Genomic DNA, 14,912 nt, shown 5'->3' with positions numbered 1-14,912 from the left:
AAGAAACAAATATGTCATCTGCCAAATTCCCGAACCAAAGGCCTGAATCTCGGGGCCCCCAGGGACAGGGGCAGCCCTGGAGTCCGAGGCGAGGCAGAGGAAACAGGAAAATGACCACAGTGCGGCGGCGGCAGTGTAGAGGCCAGTAGATCGATTTTGTTTGTTTGTTTTTTGTTTGTTTTGCTGCGCCCGCCTGACTGTGCCTGGATGTAGAACCCGGTTGGGCCCAAGTCACAAACCCACCATGAAGAATTGTGTGTGTATCTTTAAATATATTAGGTTCCACAGGAGACCTGGGCGTGGGCAGGGGTCCAAGGGCCTAACAAGACCTTTCCCTGAGCTGCCTCGTCTCACCCTCCGGGCAGGAAAGCTGCTGGAGAGCAGCCTCTGCCCAGACTAGAGAGGGAAGAGGGGGAAAGGGGCCTGGGCCCTGTGGGTCCAGCCGCACGCTCCCTCCTGCGGGCCCGCAGGCCCTCACGGGCCGCCCCGCCTAGCAAGGCACAGTGCAAGTGGGGACCCGAGAAACCCTCCCCTTGGCCCTCAGGCACCGCTTTGGCCGCAACATGCCCCAGGCCTTATAGGTCTCCGTTGGTGGCGGTACCAAAACTGGCTGCTCACCTGGAATAGGCGGTTCCTGGATTAAGTCTGAAGAGGCGAGCCTGAGAGGACGACGCCTCCTCAGGCCTGGGGCGCCGCCTTACCTGTCCGTACAGGCGTGACGGCTGCCACCGATGATTGGCTGTCAGGTGTCAGCGCCTGCAATCTGATTGGCTGCGAGGCGGAGGGGCGCCTGGGCTGGTGGTGGAATCTCTTGAGACACCCACTGGGGGCGTGGTCAGGCTGAATCTGAATCTGAAGTGTCTTTGGTCTGTCAACATTACTCAGCTCACCGAAACGGAAAAAAGAAAAAAAGACAGATTGCACAGTCGCCAGAGCACATGGCTAAGAATGGCCTCCAAGTCTACCAGGGGAGTCCAGTGATGGTGTCGAGCACTCACAGCCCTCGGGGGTGACCTATCTAAAGCAAGATCTTTGCTTAAGTAACTTGACCATACACCTGGATCTTTGTCTCTCCTCTTGGAATTACATTTCGATGAATGCAGGACAGCCTTCCCCTGTTTTTGCACCGTCTATAGTGAGCTGAGAATGAGCTTTACTTCTTCTTCTTTTTATTTTATTTTATTTTAGAGCCTTACACTTTTAATGACTGAGGAAAACATAAAAGAATATTTTTTGCTGACATGAAAATTGTGTGAAATTCAATTTTGGAGTCCTTAAAGTTGGAACAGGGACTTGCCAGTTTCTTTGGTTATTATATATGGCTGAAAACTTGATTATTCACCAATGATCATATTTGCAAAGCCTAAAATATTTCTTTTTTGGCCCTTTACAGTCTTTTTTAAATGTTCTATTTTGCTGGAAGTCTCCTAGTAGTCATATGGGAGAATACACTTTTGGGTTTTTTTACAATATTTTCTTCTCTATTACATTCATTTTTCATTCTTTACTAATTTCATTCCTCATCAGTATAAGTTTGTTCTGTTGTTCATCTTTACAAATTTTTGAGATAATTATTTGTAACTCTCATTTATCTTATATCTAACACTATAAATTTACCTTAATTTTTTGTTGTTGTTCAGTCCCTCAGTCATGTTGGACTCTTTGCAACCCCATGGACTGCATGCAGCACACCAGGCTTCCCTGTCCTTCACTATCTCCTGGAGTTTGCTCAAACTCATGTCCATTGAGTTGGTGATACTATCCAACCATCTCATCCTTTGCTGCCCTCTTCTTCTCCTGCCCTCAGTCTTTTCCAGCATCAAGGTCTTTTCCAATGACTTGGCTTTTCACATCAGGTGGCCAAACAATTGGATTGTCAGCTTCAGCATCAGTTCTTCCAGTGAATATTCAGAGTCAATTTCCCTTAGGATTGACTGGTTGGATCTTGCTGTCCAAGGGACTCTCCAACACCACAGTTCAAAAGCATCAAATCTTAAGCACTCAGCCTTCTTTATGATCCAACTGTCACATCCATACATGACTGCAGGAAAAACCAAAGCTGTGACTAGATGGACTTTGTCAGGAAAGAAATGTCCCTGCTTTTTAATATGCTGTCTAGGTTTGTCATAGCTTTTCTTCCAAGGGCCACATATCTTTTAAGCTCATGGCTGCATTCACCATCCACAATCATTTTGGACCCCAAGAAAATAAAGTCTATTCCTGTTTCCATTGTTTCTCCAACAAATTTAACTGTATCCCACAATTTTTGCTGAATAGACTGTTCATTATCATTCACTTCCAAGTATATCCTAATATTGTCTTCTAAAGACAAGACTATGTATTGTATGGATTTCTCTGGTCACTCAACTGGTAAATCACTTTCCAGCCAATGCAGGAGACACAAGAGGCCTGGGTTCGATCCCAGGTCAGGAGGATCCCCTGGAGAAAATAATGGCAATCTGTTCCAGTAGTCTTACATGAAAACTACATGGAGATATATATTATTATTAATATAGTTATTGATATTTTCCAAGTGAATGGCATTTTAAAGGATGTTTCTTTGTCAATTTCTCATTATTGCCTTATAGTCAGATCACACAGTCTACATATTATTGATCCTTTGTATTTGAAGATTTCCATTCAGTTATGTATACCATACATTAGATTTCCATCTCAGTGAAGTCAAAATGAAGTGGCTGTTATATAGAGAAAATACTTGTAATGTCTAAAATGTGTATATGTGAAATGACCTCCTTAATGCTTCACAATTATTCCAGCATCTTTCAGGAGGGTACCTTTAAATAAATTCCAAGTTTTATTTAAATTTTACCAGTTTTCCTACAAATGTTCTTTCCCAGTTTCATATTCCCATATAAAACACTGAACTGCATGAGTATATACAGAAAAATCTACAGATACCTCCTTAGCTTACTCTGGTCTATACCAGTTTCTTAAACTTTCCTTGTTTTCATGACTTTTGAAAATTTTCAGGAGTCCTTCAGGGACAGGTATTTTGCAGAATGACTCTCTATATGGGTTTGGTATGTTTCCTGATTGCCCTGGGGTTTATATAATTTTAGAACTATACCTCCAAAGCAAAATATCTTTCTCATCACTTCCTATCAAGGATTCATACTATCAATATGACTTACCACTAGTTCCTCTGCTATAAAGTTGCCTCCTTCCTGCTGACATATTCTGTTCTTTGGAAGCATGTCACTAAACCCAGCCTACACTTAGGGAGGGGTATGGAATCTCATCTTGAGGACAATATCTAAGAGACACACAAATTACTGAGCATACAAGTTAATTGAAACTCATTTATAAGGAAGATCTGGTTCTTCTAGCCATATCTTTTAATTTTAAATTAATTAAATTAAAGTAAAGATTTAATAGGTTTTCCAGTTGGTGCTGTGGTAAAGAACCTTCATGCCAGTGCAGGAGACGTAAAAGGTGTGGGTTCAGCCCCTGGGTCTGGAAGATCCTCTGGAAAGGGAAATGGCAACCTTCTCCAGTATTATTGCCTGCAGAATCCCATGGACAGAGGAGCCTGGTGTGCTACACTAGTGGGGTCACAAAGAGTTGGACAGACTGAAGCGGCTGAAAACATGCAAATATTTAATACCTCAGTCACACTAGCTACATTTTCACATCTCCAAAGCAGCATATTAGACAAGGACATAGAAAACCTTGTCATTGATAATCCCTTACTGATCTAGTTGTTAGGGATTTGTGCTTCCAGTGCAGGGGGCAGAGATTCAATCCCTGATTGAAGATCTAAGATACCTTAATCCTCACAGCAAGGCCAAAAACAAACAAACAAACAAACAAAAAATTCCTACCACATGAACACTCCATCTTAAAGTTCAGATGAAGGATATAAACAAGTCGCCTCATGGAAGAGAAAAATGTGCATTCATATATGTGAAAAGCTGATCGTCCTTATTAAGGAATACATGTAACAATTAAAAACTTTCTATTGCTGCAGAAATGTCTGTAAATAGCACTGATTTAGGATATTGTTTTGTCTACCTTCCTTCTTTTCAAATGTGATGCACATTAACACATGAAACTGCTTTAGCTCTGTCTCAAAAATTTGCTATTTTCACTATCATTCAGTTCAAATAATGTTTTTCCAATAACAATTTCTCTTAGGAGCAAAAAGTTATTTAGGTCCAGAAGCAGGAGAAGGAGGAGACTAAACCACAACATTAAAGAGGCTTGTGAATTACAGAGGTGCCGCTTTTGCACTTTGGATTCCTGGCAATCCTTACTCTATCCTCAGCCTGTTTGCAGTGACATTGCTTCATTTTCAAGCTTTGGGAGTTTTGTACTCATCGGTTATCTTTCTGGGTTTTTGTTTGCCGTAGAACCTGTGGGATCTTAGTTCCACAATCAGGTGTTGAACCCATGCCATTGACAGTGAAAGCATCAAGTCCTAACTGCTGAACCAACAGGGAATTTTCATATCTTTTTCTTTCCTTCTTTCAAATATTTATTCATTTACTTGACTGCGCTTGTTTTTAGTTCCAGCACAAGGACCATTCAATCTTCACTGTAGCATGTGGGAGCAGGAATTTTAATTGTCACATGCAGTATTTTTAGTTGCAGTATGTGGAATCTAATACCCCGACCAGGGAATGAACTTGGACATCCTAATTTATGAGCACCGAGTATTTCCACTGGACTACAGGGATGTCCTTCCCATGATCGAACCCAAGTCTCCCACATTGCAAGTGAATTCCTTACTCTCTGAACTACCATAGCTTTGACTATAAGAATTTTGGTCAGCAGAGTGTTGTCTTAGCTTTTATTTATTTATTTATTTATTTATTTATTTATTTATTTATTTATTTATTATTATTATTATTTTAGTGCCGTCTATGTTTGCCATAGCTTTTCTTCCAAGGAGCTAGCTTCCTTTAATCTTGTGGCTACATTCACCATCCACAGTGAATTTGGAGTCCAAGAAAATAAAATCTGCTCTTATTTTCAATTTTTCACCATTTCTTTGCTATAAAGTGATGGGGCCAGATGTTGTAATCTCCGTTTTTTGAAAGCTAATTTTTAAGCCAGTCTTTTCAATCTCCTCTTTCATCATCATCAAGAGGCTCTTCATTTTCTGCCATTAGGGTGGCATCATCTGCATATCTGACATTGCTGCTATTTCTCCCAGCAATCTTGATTCCAGATTGTGCAGCCCAGTGTTTTTCATGATGTACTCTGCATTTAAGTTAATAAGCAGGGCAACAGTATATAATCCTGACGTACTTATTTCCCTATTTGGAACCAGTCACTTGTTCCATGTCCGGTTCTAACTGTCACTTCTTGACCTCCAGATTCTGGTGTTCCCATCTCTTTAAGAATTTTTCAGAGTTTGTTGTGGTTCACACAGTCAAAGGTCTCATCACTTCATGGAAAACAGATGAAGAAACAATGGAAACAGTGACAGATTTAATTTTCTTGAGCACCAAAATCACTACAGATGGTGACTGCAGCCATTAAATTAAAAGATGCTTGTTCCTTGGAAGAAAAGCTGTGACAAATCTAGAAAGCATATGAAAAAGCAGAGACATTACTTTGGCAACAAATGTCCATGTAGTCCAGGCTAATGTTCTTCCACTCGTCATGTATGGATGTGAGAGTTGGAGCATAAACATGGCTAGGATATAACTATCCTAGAGAAATTACAATGAAATACACAAACAGGTTCATAGGCAACTTGTTCAAAAAGGAAAAATAAGAGCCTTAAATTTCAGGCACAATAAAATGGATATATAAGACTATGCCCGTTCATCCGAGGCAATTCTACCCAGGAATCAAAAAAGAATGTTCCACAGCTGCATACAATAAGAATGCATCTCATTTATTTAAAGGAAAACCAAGACCAGGGGAACAGAAAGTCTATTGTGTGATTCTATTTATTTAAAATTTGAAACGAAGAAAAATGAATCCCTGGTGCTAGAGGTCCGAGAAGTGGTTACTTTGAGGGGCAGAGAGTGGCCAGTAAGGAACATGGAAATTTCAAAGCTACTTGATAGTAGAGAGATGAAACAAATACAATCTCAGTTACCATAAAGCCAGACTTTATTTTCTTGGGCTCCAAAATAACTGTAGATGGTTACTGATGCCGTGAAATTAAAAGATGCTCACTCCTTGGAAGAAAAGTTGGGACAAAGCTAGAGAATGTATTAAAAGAAAGAGACATTACTTTGCCAACAAATGTCCATAAAGTAAAAGCTATAGTTTTTCCAGTAGTCAGATACAGATGGAGGAGCTGCACCATAAAGAAGGCTGAGTGCTGAAGAATTGATCCTTTCAAACTGTGGTGCTGGAGAATGGAGAAGACTCTTGAGAGTTCCTTGGACTGCAAGGAGATCCAACCAGTCAATCCTAAGGGAAATCAACCCTGAAAATTCAATGGAAAAACTGATGCTGAAGCTCCAATATTTTGGCCTCCTGATGGGAAGGGTCAACTCACTGGGAAAAAAAAAAAAAAGAAAAGAAACAAAACCCTTGATCCTGGGAAATATTAAAGGCAGGAGCAGAAGGCATGACAGAGGATGAGATGGTTGGATGGCATCAGCAACCCAATGGAATGAGTTTCAGCAAGCTTCAGGGGATGGTGATGGACAGGGAAGCCTGGCATACTGAAGTTCATGGGGTCACAGGGAGTCAGACACGACTGAGCAACTGAACAACAAAAGCCAGGCAGGGTCTTTATATACAGCTGGCTGAAACTCAACAGGGCTTTATTGAATTTCTAGAGGTGGGTTGAACATAGTTTTTTAGCCAGATCCCTTGCTGCAACACGTCTGGAATATTTTGTGTTCATAGACAATTTTCTTTGCAATATTTCTGAGTGGTGTTTGGGAGTCAGTGTTCCTCACAATGATGGATGCTGTGTCTCTCAGTCCCAGCTGAACTGAACTTTGGATCATGACCTCTGTCTCAGGAGACAACCCTCGCAAGTGCACTGGCTTTTTGAATGACTGATGATTCTTGGTTTGGTGCTCTGTCTTTTCCTTCATGTTCAAACTTTGTAACCAGCACTTTGCACATGGAAAGACACTCCTGTTCCAGTGCCTCCAATTGTGATTTACGAAGGATGTCACCAGTATGAAAATTTTGAGGCAAAACAGACAAACAAATTGTTCATATTTCCATGCCACATTCTAAAATACATCTCTGCATTGACAAAGGCTGACAATCTGTAACTGCAAACACGACACACATAGGGCATTTTGCCAGGTTTGTGACTGTCCTTCATGTGCTGTAAGAGAACCTGATCTGTTTTGAAGGACAATTCACAGATATTACAGACCATGGAGGGCTCCCAGGAAGCATGGAGGCTTTCGGTGTGACACTGCAGCTGGAACAAGGTGGGAAACTGGCAGTGGCAGTGCTGGCAGGTAGTGTAGATTTCTCAGCTGTCACCCTTCTGCCTCTCAAGCTCTAGATGGTTCCTCAGGTGGGTCATAAACTTGACATATTTTAGAACACTCAAGCAGCTGAGGCAGTTAAAGGCTGTGTGAGTCCTCTGTTCTGGCTGCCATCTCTTGTATGCTGCCATAGTAAAAGCCATCAAATAACATGGTCAGATTTACTTCCATGGGATCAACAGTCTTGCTCTGACTTGCAAGAGTCAAAAAGTCCATTTTCTCCAGCCCTTACAAACTATATGTTCTTTCTGGATCCATAAGATTGAAGCATGCCTGGTCATTGGCATGAGTCCTTGAAAATGATGCCCCACCGTGAACATGGCTTGGTGAGGTCGGGGAATCTTCCCAGGTCATAATCGTGTTTTTCCAGGAGAGATACCTGGAGGGGCCACAGTGGAGGCAGGTGCCCCTGGGATTCAATCGCTGTGTTTCAGTCTTTCCCACTGCTATACTTCACACCTGAAGAGGGACACCACTTTGAATTAAGAGGGCTTTCATCCTTGCCTCCTAATGAGAGAATGGCTCCAGAGAGACAGTGAGGCCACAGAGAGACCAATTCTGAATTGTGAAAGATAGTTTCCGGACAGCTCATTTTATAATCTGGTTTATATGAAGACTCAGAAATAATAGAACTGCCTCTTCCTCCCCATACAGACTGAGAAGCTGGTGATACGGCAGCTGGCTCTGATGCTGGTGTCCTAAGATTTGCATGTTGCAATGTGCAGCAGGGATCCAGTCTCACGTGGTCCTTCATTCTTCTTGAAAATGAGTCCCTGGTCACTCTGTTCAAAATGTTAGAAATGACTGACTTTGAACCTGAAATCACTCTGACAAACAAGGTTTCAGCATCCTCATTGACGTGCTCCACTCCAACAAAGATGACCTCAGCTTCGTTGTTGTCCTTATTTCTGGATTTGGATGCAGCAGTCTTTTTCTCAGGTTGTGGTGGTGGTTGTGCTTCCTCACATGGGAAGAAATGGGCCATTTTGCAATCACTTTTGGCTTCAAGTGGCCCCTGCTAGTGCTTTTTCCAACTAAAGACAACCACAGGACAAGGTCACACCCTCTGATCTCAGGTGTCACTCTCTGTGGTTTCAGTTAACCCTCAGTTGTTCACTGAGAATATTAAATGGAAAACTCCAGAAATATATAACTTATGCGTTTTAATCTGCAGGTAATTCTGAGGAGAGTGATTGGTATCTCACACCATCCTGCTTCCTCCTGCCCAGAATGTGAATCTTTCCTTAGTCCTGAACATCCCACGCGTTTGTCACTCGGTTACCACAATGACTGTTGAGATATCACAGGGCTTGTGACCAAGTCATCCTTATTTTACTCAATAATAGCCCCAAACCATAAGTGGAGTGATGCTGTTCATTTAGATATGCCAGAGAAAATCCATTAAGTGCTACCTTTAAGTGAAAATTTCGAAGTTCTCAATTTGATGTAAAAAGAGAAAGGAAAAATGTATGCTGAGGTTGCTAATATCTGTGGTGAATGTGAAGAAGAGAAAATAAATCTGGGTTAGTTTTGCTGTCAAACCTCAAACTGCAAAAGTATGGCCACATAGCGTAGTAAGTGCTTAGTTAGGGTGAAAAAAATCACTCATTTAGTACAGTAATATATTTAACATAGCGACTACACTCACAAAACTTTTAAAAAGTATATTGTTATAATCATTCTGTGTTATTATTACACCTTCCCCAGTGGCTCAGATGGTAAAGTGTCTGCCTACAATTTGGGAAACCCGGGTTCAATCCCTGGGTCCGGAAGATCCTCTGAAGAAGGAAATGGCAATCCAGTCCAGAATTCTTGCCTGGGAAATCCCATGGACAGAGGAGCGTAACAAGCTGCAGTCCATGGGGTTGCAAAGAGTTGGACACAACTGAGCTATTTCACTTTCACTTTCCTGTTATTATTAGGCAGTTGCCAATCTCTTACTGTACTTTTATAAAATAAACTTCATCACAGGTATATTTGTATAGAAGAACGATTGTGTATATAGGGTTTGATACTATGTGAGGTTACAGATGTCCGCTGGGGGTCTTGAAACTTATTCTCTGCCGATAAGTGGTTTATGATTATATTTCTTTCAAAAGACAAAATTAGTACCTGATTTAATCATTGTCTGAAACATTGAGGTAACTATTAACACCCTTAGACATAAGGAAACATCTCAAACTCAGTTAAGTGACATGACCATTTTAAACTTCCTTCTCCAGACACCACTTTTGCCTTGTCTCCCCATGGTGGCCCCAGTGCTCCTGTTAAACCCTGCAGGAGAGCTGGTAAGCACCATTTTGCTTATAGATCTATAATCTCACTCAGAAATGCTGACCAACAGAAATTGTCCAAAAGAGCCCTCAGCTGTCCCGTGGGGGTGCCTCTCACTCCCTCCACTCTCTGAGTCCAGAGGCACCATAGTCTATATATGGATCAAAAAAATATATATATAAAATCCAGCCAGTTCTAATAGCAAGACTTGAACCTGCCTCATGCTGGCATCTCTCTCTCTCTCTCTCTCTCTCTCTCTCTCTGAGAGCATTTACACTGTACCTGAAACTACTTAGACAGCATCAACATTGTGTTAGGTATTATAAGGAATGCGGAGATGATTTAAAGCATGTGGGAGTATCCCCTTAAGTTACATGCAAAGACTGCACCACTTTATATAATGGACTTGAGCATCCATGGATTTTGGTATCTCCAGGTGCAGGGTTCCCAGACCCAATCTCCCAACGGTACCGAGGAGGAAGGATGGGAACTTCTCAAGACTTCTACTGCTCCCCCTGCCTTGGATGCTGTCTCAATTACCAGCACCCAACTCCTGAGCTGCCTTGGTCCACAGTTTCTCTGCCAGGCTTTCCTGACCATGATGTCAGAAATCACAGCCTCCCCCAACTCACATGCCATATTCCCCTCCAGAGCTATTGGGTTGCTGTATTTTGGTTTCTAGAACAACATGTAGTGTCTGTCAGTGCTATATGTCTGCTGCATAAATAAACAGTAACTGTTATTTAACAATCATTTATCTGTACCACAGGCTCGACCCACTCATTCCTGGCTCCCTAGATATTTACACTTGATCTTAGCCAAAAGGCTGAGAAGCAATTTCTCCAAGCATTTAATGAATTCCAAATCTTTTTCTTTTAATTTTTAGTTTTTTATTTTTTAAATTTTAAAATCTTTAATTCTTACATGCATTCCCAAACATGAACCCCCCTCCCACCTCCCTCCCCAGAACATCTTTCTGGGTCATCCCCATGCACCAGCCCCAAGCATGCTGCATCCTGCGTCAGACATAGACTGGCGATTCAATTCACATGATAGTATACATGTTAGAATGTCATTCTCCCAAATCATCCCACCCTCTCCCTCTGAGTCCAAAAGTCCGTTATACACATCTGTGTCTCTTTCCCTGTCTTGCATACAGGGTCGTCATTGCCATCTTCCTAAATTCCATATATATGTGTTAGTATACTGTATTGGTGTTTTTCTTTCTGGCTTACTTCACTCTGTATAATCGGCTCCAGTTTCATCCATCTCATCAGAACTGATTCAAATGAATTCTTTTTAACCGCTGAGTAATACTCCATTGTGTATATGTACCACAGCTTTCTTATCCATTCATCTGCTGATGGACATCTAGGTTGTTTCCATGTCCTGGCTATTATAAACAGTGCTGCGATGAACATTGGGGTACATGTGTCTCTTTCATTTCTGCTACAAAGCCACAGTCATCAAGACAGTATGGTACTGGCACAAAGACAGACATATAGATCAATGGAACAAAATAGAAAGCCCAGAGATAAATCCACACACATATGGACACCTTATCTTTGACAAAGGAGGCAAGAATATACAATGGAGTAAGGACAATCTCTTTAACAAGTGGTGCTGGGAAAACTGGTCAACCACTTGTAAAAGAATGAAACTAGATCACTTTCTAACACCGCATACAAAAATAAACTCAAAATGGATTAAAGATCTAAATGTAAGATCAGAAACTATAAAACTCCTAGAGGAGAACATAGGCAAAACACTCTCAGACATAAATCACAGCAGGATCCTCTATGATCCACCTCCCAGAATGCTGGAAATAAAAGCAAAAATAAACAAATGGGATCTAATTAAAATTAAAAGCTTCTGCACAACAAAGGAAAATATAAGCAAGGTGAAAAGACAGCCTTCTGAATGGGAGAAAATAATAACAAATGAAGCAACTGACAAACAACTAATCTCAAAAATATACAAGCAACTTCTGCAGCTCAACTCCAGAAAAATAAACGACCCTATCAAAAAATGGGCCAAAGAACTAAATAGACATTTCTCCAAAGAAGACATACGGATGGCTAACAAACACATGAAAAGATGCTCAACATCACTCATTATTAGAGAAATGCAAATCAAAACCACAATGAGGTACCACTTCACACCAGTCAGAATGGCTGCGATCCAAAAATCTGCAAGCAATAAATGCTGGAGAGGGTGTGGAGAAAAGGGAACCCTCCTACACTGTTGGTGGGAATGCAAACTAGTACAGCCACTATGGAGAACAGTGTGGAGATTCCTTAAAAAATTGCAAATAGAACTACCTTATGACCCAGCAATCCCACTTCTGGGCATACACACCGAGGAAACCAGAATTGAATTCCAAATCTTAATGAATTAAAACTATCATGCAAGAGAGAAAGTCAGCCAGTATGTAGCTGGATGCTGACAGGGGTGGTGTGCTCACTGAAATAAAAGGTTTGTAACACAATTTCTCTCCACATAATACATTTGTTGATAGCTCCCATGCCACTAACACATTTCATAGACATTAAGGGACATTCTAAATTTTACTTTTGACCATTTCTGATACGAGACCACATCTCATCAGTAGCATATCATAGTTTGTTTGGTTGTGTGTAAATGATGGCCCTAGTGGTAAAGGTTCCTCCTGCCAATGCAAAAGCTGTAGGAGATGCAGGTTCTATCTCTGGGTCAGGAAGACCCCCTGGAGGAGGGTATGGAAACCCACTGAAGTATTCCTGCCTGAAGAATCATATGGACAGAAAAGAATGGTAGGCAACAGTCCATAGGGTTGCAAAAAGTCAAGCATGACTGAAGCAAGTGAACAAACATGCATACATATGTATATAAATATATATTTTATATACATACGAAAATTGTGGTATGAAAAATAATGCTGTGGGACTTCCCTGGTAATCCAGTGTTTAAGACTCCTCACTTCCAGGCGAGGGGCACGGCTTCAATCCCTGGTCAGAAACCTGTTATCCCGCATGCCACTGGGTGTAGCCAAAAGTAAATGGAATAATGTATCTTACAGCTGATGTCATCTTAGATTTAATGAAAATTTCTATTTTTCATAAGCAGAATCCAGCCTACTAAATTCATGTCACAAGTCACTAATGGGATGCTAGCTGCATTATATAGGCAAATGGTTTAGACAGGGATTGACAAATTGGCTTGATTCCTGTTGTTTTGCTTTATTTTTTTCCCCCAAACCAGCAAACTGAGTGTTTTCTATGTTTTAGGTTTTCTTTTTTTTTCTTTTTAACTTTTAAAAAATGTTTAATATTTTTTACATTTTTTTGTAATTTGGGGAAAAACAAAGGAAAATTTTGTGACGTGAAAATTATATAATATCTATGATTCAGTGTCACAAAAAAGGTTTTATTGGAACACAGCCATCATCATTTGCCACTGCTTGAGGCTATTTCACACTGCTAATGGGAGAGACCTCATGGCCCTTAATGCCTGGTTACTCTCTAGCCCCTTACAGAGATATTTTGCAGAGTCATGGCTGCAGAGAACAAAAGGAAGCATTCCAAACCCCATGATTCACCAGCTCCTGAAGTCCAGTTGACTCAGTTCAGCTAAACACTTCCTACTCTGAGACCAAGTGGAGGGTGAAGCTGGACTGTCTTTGTCTCCAAGTCCCAGAAAGATTTCTCTGGAAATAGCAGCACCACTTCCTGCGTCCAGTGTCTGTGGAACTCTTACCTGGCTCTCCAAAAGCCTTTTCTCAGTGAGGCTGCATCAGGAGAGTCCAAGCCTTTTAAAGCCCATTCTAGTCCAATCCATAGTACCCAAACCGGGCTCCAATCAGGTTTCTGAACCAGTTTTTCCCCATAGGATCTTTCAACTAGAAACATTTCCAGAAAAATGTTAGAGAGAGGAAAAAATGTGGGTGGGGCTTCAGGGTCCCTCCCAGGGGCTATTTTCCAGGTCTCAGTGTGTTGAGAGTCCCCACTTGCATCTCTGGCATGCAGGGGCCCACCACCTTATATGAAATTTATCTGAATCTTTAGTTATTTGGGGTTCAATAGCTTAAGGGCAAGGGAAGGTGGTCCACACAGCTATTCCAACAGGTCATGGGCTAATGTCAGGAACCTAAAAAGTCATGAGTTCTCTTCCAAAGGCAAAAAATTCTCCAGCTACGAACAACCAACCCCTGTCCTCTTCCAAGGGCAAGGGGATGGGTGGGGAGGAGGCAGGGTGAGGAGGGAAGGAAGTAAGCTTACTCCCAAGTGATCTGTACTTGACGACTCAGCACCCACTGGATTCCCAGTGTCCTCACTGTGGATCTACTCGCTGAACCCCAGGAGGTTTTTCTAGGCAGGGGCTCATGCTTTCTTAAAACCACTTCAGGGGTGTCAGGTCACACCCTTACCTCCCCTCCTGCTCCCTTCCCCCCTTACTCGCCCTCTTCTCTGTCCTCCTTTGCAGCACCTAGATTATATCTCAAGCTTTCCCTCCCACTGCCTTTACAGACCTGTACACAAAGATTCGTGGGGGGAGGGATGGTTTCAGAGAAGAAATATGTATATTTCCATTCATTATAAGGTAACAGAGTCACTGAATTAGAACAAAAATTATGTTCACTAGTGAACATGATCTCAAATGCTGTAATCAGATATAACATCAAAAATACCGTTATTATCAAATCAACATCTGTTCCCCTTACATTTACAGAATATATGTCCCTTAGATCTCAATGAAACAGGGGAAAAATGAAAACTGACCATTAGAAAGAGCTCATTTTATACTCTTTTAAGAAGCATGATGGTCAGTGCTGTGCCTAGTTGCTCAGTTGTGTAAGACTTTTTGCGACCCCATGGACTGTAGCCAGCCAGGCTCATTTACCCATTGAATTCACCAGGGAAAAATGCTGGAGTGGGTTTCCATGTCCTTCTCCAATGTTGGTGACTATCGGAACCCAAGACTAGGGACTTCCTGGTGGTCCAGTGGTTGAGAATCTACCTTCCAATGCAGGGAATGTGGGTTTAATCTATGGTGGGTAAGAGCCCACATGCCAGAGGGCAGTAGAGTGGACAAAGAATCCTGCATGCCACGACTAAGACCCAAAGCACCAAATAAGTGAATAAAACTAAATATTTTTTTAAAACTCTATGCTCTTTACATTCTTCTGGATATATTTGAAAGCATGATATTAACAGTTTT

The sequence above is a fragment of the Ovis canadensis genome, chromosome Y (genome assembly GCF_042477335.2).
Source record: "Ovis canadensis isolate MfBH-ARS-UI-01 breed Bighorn chromosome Y, ARS-UI_OviCan_v2, whole genome shotgun sequence".
Classification (NCBI taxonomy): Eukaryota; Metazoa; Chordata; class Mammalia; order Artiodactyla; family Bovidae; genus Ovis; species Ovis canadensis.
Note: the sequence above shows the minus strand (reverse complement) of the source record.